Here is a 20,978-nt window from a genome sequence, read left to right on the forward strand (position 1 = left end):
GTATAAAAGGCAGCAAATGTAGAGGCGCTGGAATTCAGTTTGAGTTGAGCTATCAAGCAGTTTCGATTAAGACGCTATCTAGCGAGCCCTAGCAGTATTATTTTGAAAGTAGAGTTTCATTTGAGCTATCAGTTGTTAAGCAAGCTAGTTGCAAAGTATAAGTGTTATTGTGAAGTACTTTAATAAAAGCAATTTTTCCATTATTCAATATTGGAGTTACTTATTCAACAGTTTAGTGATTCGAACTTAGCAGAAGGGCAAATAAGAGAATTTGCAGCAAATGCGTTACAATATATATTTTCGCAATTTCAGCCCCATTTTAACAGCTAGCAGCTTCAAATTTCACCGAATGCTTGCGTATATAGCATATATCGCTGTCTGAAGAAATCATAGAGATCGGTTGTATATATAGTATATATCTCATACAACCGATTGTTCAGATAAGACACTTTTCGCAATTTCTACCCCATTTTAACAGCTATAAGCTTCAAATTTCACCGATTGCTTACGTATATAGTATATAATGTTGTGTAAAAAAATCATAGAGATCGGTGATATATATAATATATATGTGATGGTATATATAGTATATATATTTTTTTTTTTGCAATTTCAGCCCCATTTTAACAGCTAGAAGCTTCAAATTTCAACAAATGCTTACGTGTATAGCATATATTGATGGCTGAAAAAAGCATTGAGATCGGTGGTATACATAGTATATATCTCATACAACCGATTGCTCAGATAAGAAACTTTGCGCAATTTCTGCCCCGTTTTAACAGCTAGAAGCTTCAAATTTCACCAAATGCTTACGTATATAACATATATTGTTGCTTAAAAAAAAATTATAGAGATCGGTGATATATATAATATATATATGATGGTATATATAGTATATATAAATTAACAAGGGGGCAGACACACTTACTTGTAAGAATGTACTAACACCACACTTCAACAAACACGAGCAAAGCCAATGCAGGTAATTGATCCGATATCACATTGCGTAAGCAGACAAAATGCAATTCATGGGAACTGCAGCGTAAGCGATATGATATGCGGACAAAATGCAAGTCGTGTGATGCGCCACGCAAGCGCTAAAATATTATTTTGGCCAATCGTGGGAAGTGCAGTGTCAGCAATTAAGAAATCACTTAGACTAATGTAGAAGCTTAGAGCTTAGTTCAAGTTAACGATAAAGTCAATCTGTTTTTGATAATCAAGAGGAATAAATGGTGAATATTCTTAAGCGGACCTAAAACTATTTTTATTTGGATCTTTGCAGGTTGTAATGGGGCCGCGGGGCGGCCCCCAACATTAATTTTTTGGAGCCCTAGTCCTTGGGCTCCTTAACTGGCGCCCGAGCAGGAACCCACTGGCATGTGGGTCCTTCAAAAAGGACCTCCTTAAATGTGAGGTTCATAGTGATTAGTGACAAAAAGTGATAGTGATAGTGGAGTGCTAAGGAAAAAAGAAAAAAATAATAGAAATTTTACCGATAAAGGAATAAAAAAAAAATAGAGAGGCTTAGATAATTTAAGGGTTGTACAGCCAATAACGAAAATATTAAAACCGCGATTCACCTTCGAGGGGACCCTCCGGTTATAACGATAGCTTACTCTGCGATTTCCTTCGGGACCCTCCAGGGTATAAAAGCTCCTCTCCCCAGGAGGGGTAAAACGAATAACAAAAAAAAAAAACAAGTGAATAACAAAAGTTGAGTGAAAAGTGATGCTACAAGCAATAAATTAATACGTCCAATCCTAAAAGCCCTCAGAGGGCGATACAGGAATAATATCAAAAGAAGCGAGCCTGTGACCCCTAAGATCCTCTGGCGCGCGAATAAAATTTAACACGAAAATTGAAACATGTGATAAGTGAATTTTCTTACGGCCACACTATTGCTATTCCAAGTGCACATATATTCACACTGGCTGGGTGAGTCCGTATACCTATAATTCTAGGACGGACCTCACCATACCGAAGGCCGAAAAATGGTCAACGACTCCTGCGACCGTGTCATGTACACAAACAATTTTCATGCAACATGCAGCTTGCCGCTCCCTTCAGGATACGGCGAAAATTTCCTTCTGGAAAAGTTAACCCGAGCGTACACATAAGAACACACTTGGGACGGCTTATCCTTTTGTGGAGTTTCCAGGGTACACATCAGCACACACTGGAAACGGTCACTGCTTACTTGCGATACTTTCAGCGTACCCATAAGAGCACGCTAAAGATTTGCAATATGTCCAGAGCGTTGTGGAGCAACTGTGCCTTAGTAGGTTGCCTCCAATCTGATTGTCGACGACTAAAAAGGAATGACACAGCCTCCCCTGACCAAAACCCTAATTATTTAAAGACTAATGTACTGTGAAACGCCAACTTGGTACATGTCGCCGTTGCCATAAGAACACGGTAAAAGTTTCACAAATGTAACTAAAGTCCTTTTTTTCTTTGCAGGGAACTGTCAAAGTGTAAGGACAACCTTAAAACTAAAACAAAAAACAAACAAATCGTCTGTGCTATAAGGACTATCCATACAGGTGATCGCGAACGCCAGTAAGTAACACAAACAAAATAAAAACAATTTTTAAAGAGCCACCGTGTGCCAAATTAAAATTAAAAAATATATTTTTTAATCTCAAAAAAATTTTTTTTTTAATCTGAAATGGTAGCCACGAAAGTTATTGAACTTAATGGGGGCATCAATGCTCTCCTCGAGCAGATTAGGCGGCTTCAGACACGGCTTGGGGTATCGAAAGCAACGGTGTTGCTCTGAACTCTAGGCTAGGGAAAATTGAATGCAATAACGCGAGTTTAGAAAAAAATCTTGCCAGAATCGATGAGCGATTGGGAAGAGTAGAACAAGGTGGCGTAAGAACGCAGCCGCAGGGGGTACTGGCAGCGGTGCGAACACCACTGTCGGAGCAAGACCTAAAATATATTGGCAGACTTCCCGACTGCGTAAAGGAGCTGCACGTTTTTGAAGGCAGCCCTTCTCAATACATCTCATGGGTTCACAGCGTTGAAAGAATTCTGTCGGACTACGATATCGTCAAGGAAAGGCCCCTGTATCGTGCCATCCTGCAACATATTAGGCAGAAAATCTGTGGCGGTGCCGATGCAGCACTGGTAGCGTATAATGTTTTCGATAGCGATTGGGTAGAAATAAAAAGGGTATTATCGCTGCATTACGCAGAAAAAAGGGACATTAGGACTTTAGAGCACCAACTGAATCAGCTAGCCCAGAGAGGTTCAAGACTAGATGAGTTCTACGCAAGGTCAATCATCAGTTGTCTCTAATAGTGAACAAAATCAAGTGCGATGACTATAGCCAGAAAACCGTGTCGGTCCTTGTGGAAACGTACCGTAACAGGGCACTCGATGTTTTCATACGGGGTCTCAGTCCAGAATTGTTGCGTATGCTTATAGTGCAGAAGCCAAAAACACTGTCAGAAGCGTACTCGGCCTGCCTTGACATCCAGAACCTAACGTTAAGGAACACAATAGTCCATGCAAACACTCCAAATAGAGTAGTTGTCCCCACCAATACCTTGTCGCAAGTTATTCAGAGACCACCGTTACCTCCTCGTTCACGGTCTACATACAACCGGACGAATCGGAACAATACTCAAGGGAATAGCCGGTCATCCTACAACAGATTCCAAGGCAATCAAGGGACGAACACCACACCTCCTGGTAGACCCGCAGCCCCAAAACCTACGGAAAGAACGGATGTCGATAACAGTGTTCAAACCAGACAGTTGTACTACATGAACCGACCGACGAATAACAACGCCTTCAAAAGGGGGCCTACATCATCGATTGAAAAGATGCCAAAACAGCAGAGGCTCTACAACATGGAAGCCAACAGCGCAGATGTAGAAAGTGGACCTTCGGCGTATGCTGAATCGACAGAAGACAACTCCCAGCAGGTAAATTTTATGGCGGACGGACCACCAGCGTATTTCATATGAGGACCACCGCGCAATCCAGTATACCCTATCTCACTTGTTTGACACCAAACAAAGTAGCCCTAAAGTTCTTAGTTGACACAGGGGCAAACAAAAATTGTACAAGACCTGAATTTGCAACTAATACAGTCCCAGTCAATCCACCTTTCTCAGTAACCACCGTAGCAGGACCTGTAGTAATAAACAAAAAATCAGTGGGAGATTTTTCCAAAATGCTGGTAACGAAGCTATGGTGACCTTTTACGCACTTTCTTAATTAAAAAAAAAAAAATTTTAATTAGAATATAAGAAAGAAAAAATTTATACAACTGCCAAAGCTCGTTGTATAGATCCATTTCGGGAACTGCTAAATTCCTTCACTGGCAACGTTTAGGCGCCGCTGGTATAACCATTCACCTATCACAGCGGTTTTTTTTTTTTGTTTTGTCTTCATTATTTCCACTTATATTCTGGTTCTTGCCAATTGATACTCACAGCACTGCGACATATGTTGCAGAATAGTTGTGAAAATTGGACTTGTTTAATGGCAATGATGCCATAGTGTCATATTTTTTATTGACACTTTTTCCACGTGCTCTGGGATGTATTAACAATTGTTGTTGTTATATCGGTCTACTGATTTGTAAGATCGCGGGTTTGAATCGAACTCAAGGCCTAACCAAAATATAAAAAAAGTGTCAATAAAAAATATGACGCTATGGCATCATTGCCATGAAACAAGTCCAATTTTCACAACTATTCTGCAACAGATGTCGCAGTGCTGCGAATATCAATTGGCAAGAACCACAATATAAGTGGAAATAATGAAGACAAACAAAAAACAACCGCTGTGGTAGCTGAATGGTTATAGCAGCGGCGCCCACCTTATTTCACCTTATTTTTAATCATATCGAGACCCTTCCGGGATCATTTTTGGATGGTTTTCGGGATGCGTCCGGGATCACGCCGGGGTCATTTCGGGACTTTTTCGGTACTATTTCGGGATAATTTTGGGACCCTTCCGGGATCATTTCTGTATAGTTTTCGGGATCCGTCCGGGATCCCGTCGGGGTTATTTTGGGATATTTTCGGGACTATTCCGGGATCATTTCGGGACTTTTACGCGAACATTTAGGGACCTTTCCGGCAACATTTCTGGATGGGTTTCGGGATCCGTTCGGCATCCAGTCGGGGTATTTTCGGGATCATTTGCGTACCTTTGAGAGATAAATTCTTGATGTTTTCCGGGATCATTACGGGACTTTTTCGGGGTCATTTTAGGTCATTTCCGCCATTATTTCTGGATGGTTTTCGGGATCTGTCCAGGATCCCGTCGGGGTCATTTCGCGACTTTTTCTGGATCATTTGGGGTCCCTTCCGGCATCATTTCTGGATGGTTTTCGGGATCCGTTCGGGATCATTTCGGGACTATTAGGGGATTATTTGAAGACCTTTCCGGCAACATTTCTGCATAGCTTCCGGGATTCGTCGGGGATCATTTCGGGACTATTAGGAGATTATTTGAAGACCTTTCCGGCATCATTTCTACATAGTTTCCGGGATCCGTCGGGTATCTCGACGGGGTCATTTCGGGATCATTTCTGCATAGTTTCCGGGGTTCGTCCGAGATACCGTCGGGATCATTTCGGGACTTTTTCTCGACTAATACGGGATCATTTGGGGTCCCTTACAGAATCATTTCTGGATGGATTTCGGTATCCGTCGGGGATCCCGTCTTGGTCATTTCGGGACTTTTTCTCTAATAATACGGGATTATTTGGGGACCCTTTCGGCATCGTTACTGGATGGTTTTCGGGATCCGCCCGGGATCCGCGCGGGATCATTTCGGGACTCTTAGGGGATCATTTGAGGACCTCTCCGGCATCATTTCTTCATAGTTTCCTGGATCCGTCGGGGCTCTCGACGGGGTAATTTCGGGACTATTTCCGGATCATTTGGGGTACCTACCGGGGTCACATCTGGATGGTTTTTGGTATCCGTCCGGGATCCCGTCGCAATCATTTCGGGACTTTTTCGGGATCATTTGGGGTACCTACCGGCATCATTTCTGGATGGTTTTCGGGATACCGTCGGGGTAATTTCAGGGCATCATTTCTGGATGGTTTTAGGGGTCCGTCCGGGATCCCGACGGGGTCATTTTGCGACTATTTCGGGATCATCTTGGGGTACCTACCGGCATCATTTCTGGATGGTTTTCGGTATCCGTCCGGGATCCCGTCGGGGTCAATTCGGGACTTTTTCGGGATTTTTTGGGGTCCCTTCCGGCGTCATTTCTGGGAGGTTTTGGGGATATCGTCGGGGTAATTTCGGGACTTCTACGAGATCATTTGGGGTCCCTTCCGGCATCATTTCTGGATGGTTTTAAGGATCACTTCGGGATCCCGTTGGGGTAATTTCGGGACTATTTCGGGATCATTTGGTGCACCTTCCGGCATCATTTATACATGGTTTTCGGGATCCGTCCGTTATGCCGTCGGGGTAATTTCGGGACTTTTTCTCGAATAATACGGGATAATTTAGGAACCATTTCGGCATCATTTCTGGATAATTTTCGGAATCCGTCAGGGATCCCGTGAGGGTCATTTCGGGACTATTTCGGGATCATTTGGGGTACCTACCGGCATAATGTCTGGTTGGTTTTCGGGATCCGTCTGGGATCCCATCGGGGCCATTTCGGGACTTTTTCGGGGTCATTTGGGGTCCCTTCGTTCCTTTCTGGATCCGTCTGGGATCCCGACGTTGTCATTTCAGGGCGTTTTCGGGATCATTTGGGGTACCTTCCGGCATCATTTCTAGATGGTTTTGTATATTAGGGGATTATTTCGGGAACTTTCTGGCATCATTTCTGGATAGTTTTAGGGATCCGTTCGGGATCCCGACGGGGTTATTTTGGGATCATTTGGGGGTACCTACCGGCATCAGTTCTGGTTGGTTTTCGGGGTCCGTCCGGGATCCCGTCGGGGTCATTTCGGGCCTATTTCGAGATCATTTGGGGCAGGTACCGGCATCATTTCTGGATGGTTTTCTGGATCCCTACGGAATACCGTCAGGTTCATTTCGGGACTTTTTCGGGATCATTTGGAGTCCCTTCCGGTATCATTTCTACCTGGTTTTGGGTATCCGTCCGGGATACCGTAGGGGTCATTTCTGGACTTTGCCGAGACTATTTCAGGATCATTTTGGGACCCTTCCAAGATCATTCCTGAGTGGATTTCGGGATCTGTCCGTGATCCCGTCAGGGTCATTTAGGGATCCGTTCGAGATCCCGTCAGGGTAATTTCGGGACTTTTTCGGGACTTTTTTGGGATCATTTGGAGACCCTTTAGGGGTCATTTCATAACTTTTTCTGTATTATTTCGGGATCATTTGGGGACCCTTCCGGCATCAATTTTTGATGGTTTGCCGCATCGATCAGGGTAATTTGGGGACCCTTCCGAGGTCATTTCTGGATCCGTCCGGGATGCCGTAGGAGTAATTACGATATTTTTTTTGTTCCTTTTTCGGGATAGTTTTGGGACCGTTCCAGGATCATTTTCTGGATCCGTGCAGGATCCCACCGGGGTCATTTCCGGACTATTTCGGAATGATTTTGGGACCCTTCCGGAATCATTTCTGTATGGTTTTCGCGATACGTCGTGGATCCCCTCGGTGTCATTTCGGAACTTTTTTCTGGAATAAGTCGGGATAATTTAGGAACCTTCCTGGGTGTTTTCTGGATGGTTTTTGAGATCCGTCGGGGAGCCCGTCAGGGCCATTTCGGAAATTTTTCGGGACTATTACGGGATTATTTTGGTACCCTTCAGGGATCATTTCTGTGTGGTTCTCTAGAATCGTGTCGTTGTCATTTCGGGTTTTTTGGGTCTATTCCGGGAACTTTTGAAGACCCCTCGGGGGCATTTCTGGATGGTTTTAGGGATCGGTCCGCAATAGCGTCGGGGTCATTTCGTGGCTTTTTATGGATAATTTCGGGATCTTTTGGGGATCTTATCAGGTTATCAGCTCATTTAGTTCTTTTTTTACTCAATTACAAATATAAAATGCATTACCCAGAAACAAAATTTTAAACAGATAACTTGATAAGCAGGCTAACGTGAATAGCCCACATATTTCATTTTCTCCTTGCGGACAAGGCCGCGGGTAAAGGCTAGTATATATTATAAATGGCAAAGTTTGGATGTTTGGATGTTTGTCCAGACGTTTGTCTTTGTGACTCAATCACGCAAGAACGGCTGGACGGATTTGGATGAAATTTGGCACAAATATAGCCAATAGTCTAGAAGGATCTGCTAGCTAAATATTTTTCAAAAGGGGGGAGGTCCCCGCCCCTTCGAACAGTTATAATTTAATTATTATATTTTTTAGTCTTTGCGACTGAATCACGCCAGAACGGCTACACGGATTTTGACGAAATTTGTGACACAGACAGTAGCATACTAACGAAATTTTTTTCGAACATGGAAAGAGGGGTGGGGGTTCCACGACCCCTTCGAGCAATTACTTTTTAATAATTTTTACACATTATAACTTTACGTATACTGACCTTCAGCAATATCACAGACTCAATGGGTCAAATAAGTCGAGGGCACACAAAGTGAGCAGTGACACCCTCCGCTCCCGCCCGCCACCCCCCCTACCTTTCTACCCCTCTGGTGTAAAATCTATAAATTGTTATAACTATATATAAATTTTCTCCTAAATCAATAGTTTTTGGTATCTGGCACACACAGATCGAGATCTAAACAATTTTGGAAAAACGAGCAGCGGTACTTCTCCTCCCGCCATCCGCCCTCCATCAATTGTTTTTATTAGCGCGCTTTTATTAGCTTTACCTGTATGTTTATTTGTAACTCTTCATTCGCTCCAACGCGCCTGCTGCCTTATTAAAATGGTTCTACAATTAGCTTCCGTCCGGGATCCCGTCGGGGTTATTTTGGGATATTTTCGGGACTATTCCGGGATCATTTCGGGACTTTTACGCGAACATTAGGGACCTTTCCGGCAACATTTCTGGATGGGTTTCGGGATCCGTTCGGCATCCAGTCGGGGTATTTTCGGGATCATTTGCGTACCTTTGAGAGATAAATTCTTGAAGGTTTCCGGGATCATTACGAGACTTTTTCGGGGCCTTTTTAGGTCATTTCCGCTATTATTTCTGGATGGTTTTCGGGATCCGTCCAGGATCCCGTCGGGGTCATTTCGCGACTTTTTCGGGATCATTTGGGGTCCCTTCCGGCATCATTTCTGGATGGTTTTCGGGATCCGTTCGGGATCCGTTCGGGATCATTTCGGGACTATTAGGGGATCATTTGAAGACCTTTCCGGCAACATTTCTGCATAGCTTGCGGGATTCGTCGGGGATCATTTCGGGACTTTTACGCGAACATTAGGGACCTTTCCGGCAACATTTCTGGATGGGTTTCGGGATCCGTTCGGCATCCAGTCGGGGTATTTTCGGGATCATTTGCGTACCTTTGAGAGATAAATTCTTGAAGGTTTCCGGGATCATTACGGGACTTTTTCGGGGCCTTTTTAGGTCATTTCCGCTATTATTTCTGGATGGTTTTCGGGATCCGTCCAGGATCCCGTCGGGGTCATTTCGCGACTTTTTCGGGATCATTTGGGGTCCCTTCCGGCATCATTTCTGGATGGTTTTCGGGATGCGTTCGGGATCCGTTCGGGATCATTTCGGGACTATTAGGGGATCATTTGAAGACCTTTCCGGCATCATTTCTACATAGTTTCCGGGATCCATCGGGGATCTCGACGGGGTCATTTCGGGATCATTTCTGCAAAGTTTCCGGGGTTCGTCCGAGATACCGTCGGGATCATTTCGGGACTTTTTCTCGACTAATACGGGATCATTTGGGGTCTCTTACAGCATCATTTCTGGATGGATTTCGGTATCCGTCGGGGATCCCGTCTTGGTCATTTCGGGACTTTTTCTCTAATAATACGGGATTATTTGGGGACCCTTTCGGCATCGTTACTGGATGGTTTTCGGGATCCGCCCGGGATCCGCGCCGGATCATTTCGGGACTCTTAGGGGATCATTTGAGGACCTCTCCGGCATCATTTCTTCATAGTTTCCTGGATCCGTCGGGGCTCTCGACGGGGTAATTTCGGGACTATTTCCGGATCATGTGGGGTACCTACCGGGATCACATCTGGATGGTTTTTGGTATCCGTCCGGGATCCCGTCGCAATCATTTCGGGACTTTTTCGGGATCATTTGGGGTACCTACCGGCATCAATTCTGGATGGTTTTCGGGATACGGTCGGGGTAATTTCAGGGCATTATTTCTGGATGGTTTTAGGGGTCCGTCCGGGATCCCGACGGGGTCATTTTGCGACTATTTCGGGATCATCTTGGGGTACCTACCGGCATCATTTCTGGTTGGTTTTCGGTATCCGTCCGGGATCTCGTCGGGGTCAATTCGGGACTTTTTCGGCATTTTTTGGGGTCCTTTCCGGCGTCATTTCTGGGAGGTTTTGGGGATATCGTCGGGGTAATTTCAGGACTTCTACGAGATCATTTGGGGTCCCTTCCGGCATCATTTCTGGATGGTTTTAGGGATCACTTCGGGATCCCGTTGGGGTAATTTCGGGACTATTTCGGGATCATTTGGTGCACCTTCCGGCATCATTTATACATGGTTTTCGGGATCCGTCCGTTATCCCGTCGGGGTAATTTCGGGACTTTTTCTCGAATAATACGGGATAATTTAGGAACCATTTCGGCATCATTTCTGGATGATTTTCGGAATCCGTCAGGGATCCCGTGAGGGTCATTTCGGGACTATTAGGGGATCATTTGAGGACCTTTCCGGTATCCTATCTGGATGGTTTTCGGTATCCGTCCGGGATCCCGTTGGGGTCATTTCGCGACTGTTTCGGGATCATTTGGGGTCCCTTCCGGCATCATTTATGGATGGCTTTCGAGTTTCGTCCGGGACCCGTCGGGGTCATTTTAGGACTTTTTCCGGATCATTTGGGGTGCCTTCCGGCATCATTTCTAGATGGTTTTCGGGATCCCGTCAGGGTCATTTCGGGACATTTTCGGGATCATTTGGGGTCCCTTTTGGCATCATTTCTGGATGGTTTTCGGGATTCGTCCGGTATCCCGTCGGGGTCATTTCAGGACTTTTTCGATATCATTTGGGGTACCTTCCGGCATCATTTCCAGATGGTTTTCGGGATCCCTTCAGGGTTATTTCGGGACTATTTCGGGATCATTTTGGGGTATCCACCGTCATCATTTCTGGATGGTTTTCGGTATTCGTCTGGGATCGCGTCGGGGTCATTTCAGGACTATTTCGGGATCATTTTGTGGTATCCACCGGCATCATTTCTGGATGGTTTTCGCAATTCGTCTGGGATTCCGTCGGGTCCATTTCAGGACTTTTTCGGGATCCGTCCGTGATCCCGACGAGGTCATTTCGAGACTATTTGGGAATCATTTGGGAACCTTTAGGGCATCATTTTTGGATAGTTTCGGGGATCCCTTCAGGGTCATTTCTGGACTATTTCGGAATCATTTTGGGGTAACCACCGGCATCATTTCTGGATGGTTTTCGCAATTCGTCTGGGATCCCGTCGGGGTCATTTCAGGACTTTTTCGGGATCCGTCCGTGATCCCGACGGCGTCATTTCGGGACTATTTCGGGATCATTTGGGGTACCTTCCGGCATAATTTCTGGTTGGTTTTCGGGATCCGTCTGGGATCCCATCGGGGTCATTTCGGGACTTTTTCGGGGTCATTTGGGGTCCCTTCCTTCCTTTCTGGATCCGTCCGGGATCCCGACGTTGTCATTTCAGGGCTTTTTCGGGATCATTTGGGGTACCTACCGGCATCAGTTCTGGTTGGTTTTCGGGGTCCGTCCGGGATCCCGTCGGGGTCATTTCGGGCCTATTTCGAGATCATTTGGGGTAGGTACCGGCATCATTTCTGGATGGTTTTCTGGATCCGTACGGAATACCGTCAGGTTCATTTCGGGACTTTTTCGGGATCATTTGGAGTCCCTTCCGGTATCATTTCTACCTGGTTTTGGGTATCCGTCCGGGATCCCGTAGGGGTCATTTCTGGACTTTGCGGAGACTATTTCATTTTGGGTGCCTTCCAAGATCATTCCTGAGTGGATGGCGGGATCTGTCCGTGATCCCGTCAGGGTCATTTAGAGATCCGTTCGAGATCCCGTCAGGGTAATTTCGGGACTTCTTCGGGACTATTTCGGGATCATTTTTGGATGGTTTTCGGGATCCGTCCGAGAGCCCGTCTGGGACATTTCGGAACTTTTTCAGGGCTAATACGGGAAAATTTGGGGACCCTTTCGGCATCACTTCTGGATGGATTTCGGGATCTGTACGGGAACCCACCAGGGTAATTTCGGGACTTTTTCGGGACTATTTTGGGATCATTTGGAGACCCTTTAGGGGTCATTTCATAACTTTTTCTGTATTATTTCGGGATCATTTGGGGACCCTTCCGGCATCAATTTTTGATGGTTTGCCGCATCGATCAGGGTAATTTGGGGACCCTTCCGAGGTCATTTCTGGATCCGTCCGGGATGCCGTAGGAGTAATTACGATATTTTTTTTGTTCCTTTTTCGGGATAGTTTTGGGACCGTTCCAGGATCATTTCTGGATCCGTGCAGGATCCCACCGGGGTCATTTCCGGAATATTTCGGAATGATTTTGGGACCCTTCCGGAATCATTTCTGTATGGTTTTCGCGATACGTCGTGGATCCCCTCGGTGTCATTTCGGAACTTTTTTCTGGAATAAGTCGGGATAATTTAGGAACCTTCCTGGGTGTTTTCTGGATGGTTTTTGAGATCCGTCGGGGAGCCCGTCAGGGTCATTTCGGAAATTTTTCGGGACTATTACGGGATCATTTTGGTACCCTTCAGGGATCATTTCTGTGTGGTTCTCTGAATAACTCTAGAATCGTGTCGTTGTCATTTCGGGTTTTTTGGGTCTATTCCGGAAACTTTTGAAGACCCTTCGGGGGCATTTCTGGATGGTTTTAGGGATCGGTCCGCGATAGCGTCGGGGTCATTTCGTGGCTTTTTAAGGATAATTTCGGGATCTTTTGGGGATCCTATCAGGTTATCAGCTCATTTAGTTCTTTTTTTACTCAATTACAAATATAAAATGCATTACCCAGAAACAAAATTTTAAACAGATAACTTGATAAGCAGGCTAACGTGATTAGCCCACATATTTCATTTTCTCCTTGCGGACGAGGCCGCGGGTAAAGGCTAGTATATATTATAAATGGCAAAGTTTGGATGTTTGTCCAGACGTTTGTCTTTGTGACTCAATCACGCAAGAACGGCTGGACGGATTTGGATGAAATTTGGCACACATATAGCCAATAGTCTAGGAGGATCTACTAGCTATATATTTTTCAAAAGGGGGGAGGTCCCCGCCCCCTACGAACAGTTATAATTTAATTATTATATTTTTTAGTCTTTGCGACTGAATCACGTCAGAGCGGCTACACGGATTTTGACGAAATTTGGGACCCAGACAGTAGTATACTAACGAAATATTTTTGGAACATGGAAAGAGGGGTGGGGGTTCCACGACCCCTTCGAGCAATTACTTTTTAATAATTTTTACACATTATAACTATACTTATACTGACCTTCAGCAATATCACAGACTCAATGGGTCAAATAAGTCAAGGGCTTACAAAGTGAGCAGTGACACCCTCCGCTCCCCCCCCCCCCCTCCCTTTCTACCCCTCTGATGTAAAATCTATAAATTGTTATAACTTAATATACATTTTCTCCTAAATCAATAGTTTTTGGTATCTGGCACATACAGATCGAGATCTAAACAATTTTGGAAAAACGAGCAGCGGTACTTCTCCTCCCGCCATCCACCCACCATCAATTGTTTTTATTAGCACGCTTTTATTAGTTTTACCTGTATGTTACTTTGTAACTCTTCGTTTGCTCCAACGCGGCTGCTGCCTTATTAAAATGGTTCTACATTTAGCTTCGCCTTATTTGTAATCCGGTTGGGGTCATATCGAGACCCTTCCGGGATCATTTCTGGATGTTTTTCGGGATCCGTCCGGGATCCCGCCGGGGTAATTTCGGGTCTTTTTCGGTACTATTTCGGGATAATTTTGGGACCCCCGGCATCATTTCTGCATAGTTTCCGGAATCCGTCGGGGATCTCGACGGGGTCATTTCGGGACTATTTCGGGATCATTTCTGCATAGTTTCCGAGGTTCGTCCGAGATACCGTCGAGGTCATTTCGGGACTTTTTCTCGACTAATACGGGATCATTTGGGGTCCCTTCCATCATCATTTCTGGCTGGATTTCGATATCCGCCGGGGATCCCGTTTTGGTCATTTCGGGACTTTTTCTCTACTAATACGGGATTATTTGGGGACCCTTTCGGCATCGTTACTAGATGGTTTTCGGGATCCGTCCGGTATCCGCGCGGGATCATTTCGGGACTCTTAGGGGATCATTTGAGGACCTCTCCGGCATCATTTCTGCATAGTTTCCTGGATCCGTCGGGGCTCTCGACGGGGTAATTTCGGGACTATTTCCGGATCATTTGGGGTACCTACCGGGATCATATCTGGATGGTTTTTGGTATCCGTCCGGGATCCTGTCGCTATCATTTAGGGACTTTTTCGCGATCATTTGGGGTCCCTTCCGGCATCATTTCTGGATGGTTTTCGGGATCCGTCCGGGATCCCATCGGGGTCATTTTGGGATTTTTCGGAATCATTTGGGTTCCCTTCCGGCATCATTTCTGGATGGTTTTCTGGATTCGTCCGGGATCCCGTTGAGGTCATTTTGGGACTTTTTCGGGTTTATTTGGGGTCCCTTCCGGCATCATTTCTGGATGGTTTTCGGAATCCGTCGGGATCCCGTGAGACGATGAGTGCTTACAGGAGCTGTCTTGGCAGACCTACCTCCGGTGTAAAACACAGATCAATGTCCGTTGATCTTCGGCCCAACAAGTTGGTACCAATCGGTGAGCTGGGGTGTTCAAGTCCACCAGCCTTGGTTTGGCCGAGGAGGACTATCCATCCTCCTCTTCCATTTTCGGGTAATGGCACCCGGTTGCACGGCAACTCCACCGCGAGTTCCGTGCTTGCCTCAGAATCTCTCTTTCATTGATTTTGATATCTCAATATCTGATTAAGAAGTTAAGGAGATATTGTGTTTTGTCACAATTTAGGAATGTGACCAACCTTTCCTGTCCTGCAGTGTAACAACAATGTAAACATTGTTGACGACGGAGCTGGTTTTGCTTAGATACTGCTTAAGGGCCGCACTACGTTGACAAACAGAGTGAGCTTGACACCAATTATGCTCCGTCTTAAACTCCGTCACAATTAAAATCAAGGGATGTGACCAACCTTTTCCGCACACAGACCTGTGAGTGCCGAGTGCCCGCCTCATCAATGCCCCTCGACATCGCTTGAGGCCACACTACGTTGACAAACATTGTGTGCAATATTGTGCTACTATTGGCTTCCATTTTTGCTACTATTATTTCACTCCAATTTTCACTCAATTACGTAACAATTATGCTCCATTTTGCCTCCAATTACACTCCTACCACAATTAAACAGCGTCAAATCTTGCCACATTTTTTGATGTGGCCATCCATTCCGCGAACGCCTCCTATTCGCTTACGCAGTCTAAAGCAGCCTCAATCATCTCAAAAGACGAGATGAGCACCGGCCCACTCGTACAATTATCGATTGTTTTTCGGCTGACGATAGACATGCGTTTCTTCACCATCTTTCGTCACCGTTTGTTAGCATATATAACCGGCATCTCCGGTTGCCACAATTAAGGGATGTGACCAACCTTTCATCTGCCTCTCAGGGTCAGTTTCTCAATGAAATTGGGACTGCTGTGGCAAGCATGAGACCGAATTCCCCTGGGTGTGCACGCCCCAAGGGAAAACAAGTCTACTCAGAGCGTGTGTCATAAGTGAACTCTATTTGAAACCACAACCACCGCGATGCTCCCACAAGGGGGCCATCCCAGGACAGGAGGTGAGACCTGAATACAAAGCATCGTTCGATGCAGTGCATCAGATCACACTGGCTTCTCCTGCTCCCGCGGTAGCAGTATTTATAAAGACCTTGCCTAGGGTCCCACAGGGTGATACCCGCGTCCACCCTGCTACCTTTCGAGTAAAACACCTTACTCATGGATTGGGTACCCATGATATTATGGTCGCCTTTTACGACCGGTATACCTACCGTGGGCATATTCTAACCCCTAACCCACAGGGGGAGGGATCCCGTGAGGGTAATTTTGGGACTATTAGGGGATCATATGAGGACCTTTCCGGGACCCTATCTGGATGGTTTTCGGTATCCGTCCGGGATCCCGCCGGGGTCATTTCGGGACTCTTTCGGGATCATTTGGGGTACCTACCGGCATCATTTCTGGATGGTTTTCGGTATCCGTCCGGGATCCCTTCGGGGTCATTTCGGGACTTTTAGGGATTTTTTGGGGTCCCTTCCGGCTTAGTTTCTGGATGTTTATCGGGATACCGTCGGGGTAATTTCAGGGCATCATTTCTGGATGGTTTTAGGGATCCGTCCGGGATCCCGACGGGGTCATTTTGGGAAGATTTCGGGATCATTTTGGTGTATCTACCGGCATCATTTCTAGATGGTTTTCGGTATCCGTCCAGGATCCCGTCGGGATCATTTCGGGACTTTTTCGGGATTTTTTGGGGTCTCTTCCGGCATCATTTCTGGATGCCTTCGGGATTCGTCCGGGATCCCGCCGGGGTCATTTCGGGACTTTTTCTCGACTAATACGGGATCATTTGGGGACCCTTTCGGCATCATTTCTGGATTGTTTTAGGAATTCATCCGGGATTCTGTCGGGGTCATTTCGGGACTTTTTCTCGACTAATACGGGATAATTTGGGGACCCTTTCGGCATCATTTCCGGATGGTTTTCGGGATCCGTCCGGTATTCCGTCAGGGTGATTTCGAGACTATTAGGGGATCATTTGAAGACCTTTCCGGCATCATTTCTGGATAGTTTGGGGGATCCGTTCGGGATCCCGACGGGGCCATTTTGGGACTATTTCGGGACCAGTTTGGGGTACCTACCGGCATCATTTCTGGATGATTTCGGTATCCGTCCGGGATCCCGTCGTGGTCATTTCGGGACTTTTTCGGGATTTTTTGGGGTCCCTTCCGGCATCATTTCTGGGTGGTTTTGGGGATACCGTCTTGGTAATTTCAGGACTTCTTCAAGATAATTTGGGGTCCATTGCGGCATCATTTCTGGACGATTTTCGGAATCCGTCAGGGATCCCGTCAGGGTTATTTCGGGACTATTAGGGGATCATTTGAGGAGCTTTCCGGCGTCCTATCAGGATGGTTTTCGGTATCCGTCCGGGATCCAGTCGGGATCATTTCGCGCCTTTTTCGGGATCATTTGGGGTCCCTTCCGGCATCATTTCTTGGTGGTTTTTGGGATTCGTCCGGGACCCGTCGGGGTCATTTCAGGACTTTTTCCGGATCATTTGGGGTACCTTCCGGCATCATTTCTAGATGGTTTTCGAGATCCCGTCGGGGTCATTTCGGGACTTTTCCGGCATCATTTGGGGTATTTTTCGGCATCATTTCTACATGGTTTTCGGGATGCGTCCGGGATCACGTCCGGGTCATTTCGGGACTTTTTCTCGACTAATTCGGGATCATTTGGAGACCCTTTCGGCATCATTTCTGGATGGTTTTCGCGATCCGTTCGGGATCATTTGGGGTCCCTTCCGGCATCATTTCTGGATGGTTTTCGGTATTCGTCCGGGACCCGTCGGGGTCATTTTCGGACTTTTTCCGGATCATTTGGGGTACCTTCCGGCATCATTTCTAGATGGTTTTCGGGATCCCGTCGGGGTCACTTCGGGACTTTTTCTCGACTGATACGGGCTCAAATGGGGACCCTTTCGGCATCATTTCTGGATAGTCTGCGGGATCCGTCCGGGATCCCGTCAGGGTCATTTCGGAACTATTAGGGGATCATTTGAGCACCTTTCCGGCATCATTTGTGGATAGTTTTCGGGATCCGTCCGGGATCCCGTCGGGGCAATTTCGTGACTTTTTCGGGATAATTTGGTGTCCCTTCCGGCACAATTTCTGGATGGTTTTCGGGATCCTTCAGGAACCCCGTCGGGGCCATTCCTGTACTTTTTCGGGACTAATACGGGATGATTTGGGGAGCCTTTCGGTATCATTTCTGGATGGTTTTCGGGATCTGTACGGGAACCAATAAGGGCAATTTCGGGACTTTTTCGGGACTATTTCTGAATCATTTTGGGACCCCTCTTGGTTAATTTTTGTATGATTTTCGTGATCTGTCCTGGAATTTTAGTATCATCTTGGGACCCTTCCGGAATTATTTTAGGTCTCTTCGCAACCGGTAGTTCAGTACACATGCCTTTTTAAATTATGAGCTTTTATGCCCGTGGATTTGCTGCTAATTATTCGTAATTAAAATTCGGTATGTTTTATCTTCAATCTAACACAGCTTTTTCGTTCTATAACCGTGTAAGGAACTGTTATAACTATAATTACACTTTTTGTAATATTTTAAACAACTAAATACCAGAAAAAGCAACACTATTTTCATCTAAAAAATTCTCTTTGGTCTTAGCTAATTGTAGTTTCACTCCTTTGTTCTATGAGTAGTAATTCTTTCACCCCTTTCATATCAGTTAATTTAATTTAAAAAGAAAATGTATTTTTTTAATTAAAAAAAACTGTATTGTACTATTCATGAAAGCGTGCCTTTCAGCTTATATTCTCATTTAGTTCTTTTTTTTACTAAATTACAAAAATAAAATACATTAGGCAAAAATAATTTTTAAACAGATAACTTGATAAGCAGGCTAACGTGAATAGCACATATATTTTATTTTCTCCTTGTGGACAGGGCCGCGGGTAAAGGCTAGTCTATCTATAAATCTTATAAATAAAAGTCGCTAAATGCCATGTATGCACATATGTAACTTCACACAGAATGCTCCGATTTTAAAACGGTTTTTTGCATTTGAGAGCTTAGCTACGTGAGATGGTACAGTTAATATAATTTGAAGGAATATATTATCGGGGCGTGGCAAATTGCCAAAATGTAGTAAAAAATCATAAAATTTTTGTTTTCACAGCTATAATTCATAAACGGATGGATGTATTTAAAAAATTCTACTTTTCAGTAGAACTTTGAAATATTTACCTTCGATCTGCATCAAAAAAAAAACTTGATTCCTTGCTTATATCAGCCAAATTGTTTAAACAAAAGTAACATTTTTATCAAAAAATGCGTATGTGTGTTTGTTCGCTGTGAACTGTTCGCGCTAATTGCTTTTGAGTGAGGCTTGATGCGACACATACATACGTACATATATAGCATTCGCCTGGTCATTTAACTTCGGGCGTAGGTTTATAGGTATGTATGGATGTACAGTCGCTTTTTCTGTCCCTATGTCCCTTTGAATGCTTAAACCTTTAAAAATACGCAACGGATTTTGATGCGCTTTTTTAATATATAAAAAGTGATTGAAGAGGAAGTAACGGATTAACATATTTGGCTGAAAATTGGTGGAGGGGTAGCTTAGAACCAGGAGACAGACATAGGCTAATTTTTATCCCGTTCTAGATAGGGTCTTGAGATCAAAACGTAGACCTGGGTAATCCTGGATATGTTTGTACAATATGGGTATCGAATGTAATCTGTTCATGAGTACTTTGATTCGGGGTATTTTTCGTACCCGTGGGTGACTAGGGTCTCGAGATATAGGCCAAAATGTGGACCCGGGTACCCCTAGAATGTGTTAAAAGAATATGTATAAAAAATGAAAGCTGTTGATGAGTGCTGGGCAATTTTCATACCTATAGGTGACTAGGGTCTCGATATATAGGCCAAAACGTGCATCAGGGTAACATTAGGATGTGTTTTTACATTATGGGTATCAAATTGAAGCTGTTGATGAGTGCTTTAGTACAGAGTAGTTTTTATACCGCTGGGTGACTAGGGTCTCAAGATATGGGCAAAACCTGTACCCGGATACCCCTAGAATGTGTGTGTAATATGGATATCAAATGAAAGTTGTTGCCGAGAGCTTTAAAGTAATTTTCATTGTGATATTCGATTTAGTTGCATTAACCTGGCAAAACTGATAAATGTGCATGCGAAGCCGAAATAAAGACTATTTACATACGTCCTATTCGATTTGCCTGGTAATAAGGGATGAAGAAGAATGGGAAAAACTTTAGAGAAGAGAAAAGACGGAAGGAAGGAGAAGGAGACTGAGAAGGAGATATATGAGACGAAAATAGAGATAGATGAAGCGAAAAGACGGAGGGAGGAGTGAATAAATGGAATAAGAAAAAGTGAGGAGGGGGATGGGGGGGGAACAGAGTTAGACGGAAAAGTTTATTAAAATGTATGGAGATAGACCAAATTTATGGCAGAACAACGTCTGACGGGTCTGCTAGTGTAAATATGAAAGTAAGTATGATCGCTGGCACAGTGGGCTGAATCTCACCAAACAGTGCTAATAATTAAAACTGTTATTTGATAAATTACATTGAATTTTTCAGTAATTGAAGTTAAAAAATATTTATTAATTTAAATGCACATTGATAAATACATCAGTTAAGTCTCTTGTGAGCAAGTACATCGTTTGTAGATAAAAACAAATTTTCAATTAATTTCAGATTTTAGCCTAGTGTCACTAAGATGACCGCTGAAAATACTGTTTTTAGTTGAACTCACAACAAGTATAAATGTAGGCGATCTCGAGTTCAAAACGTATCACCCGAAATGCTAGCCGATGGAGAAGGGAGTGAAATTCAGAAACACGTCCTAGTAACAATCGCCTTGCGAAAATGTTGCAATTTTTCTCTAATACCAATAACAAAAAACAAAATTGTATGAAGCAATATGAGCCTATCTTGCTTATTAAGTACATAAATTCATTCCTTTTT

At 44.7% G+C, this 20,978-nt stretch overlaps 1 protein-coding gene across 7 annotated transcripts in view; it reads right to left on the minus strand.

Annotated features, from left to right (window-relative positions):
• mtd (mustard) overlaps positions 1-20,978 on the minus strand; it is a 2,476,738-nt gene that overhangs the window by 711,558 nt on the left and 1,744,202 nt on the right. The gene's annotated exons all lie outside the window — the stretch shown is intronic.

Source organism: Eurosta solidaginis, chromosome 1 (assembly GCF_040869045.1).
Source record: "Eurosta solidaginis isolate ZX-2024a chromosome 1, ASM4086904v1, whole genome shotgun sequence".
Taxonomy (NCBI): Eukaryota; Metazoa; Arthropoda; class Insecta; order Diptera; family Tephritidae; genus Eurosta; species Eurosta solidaginis.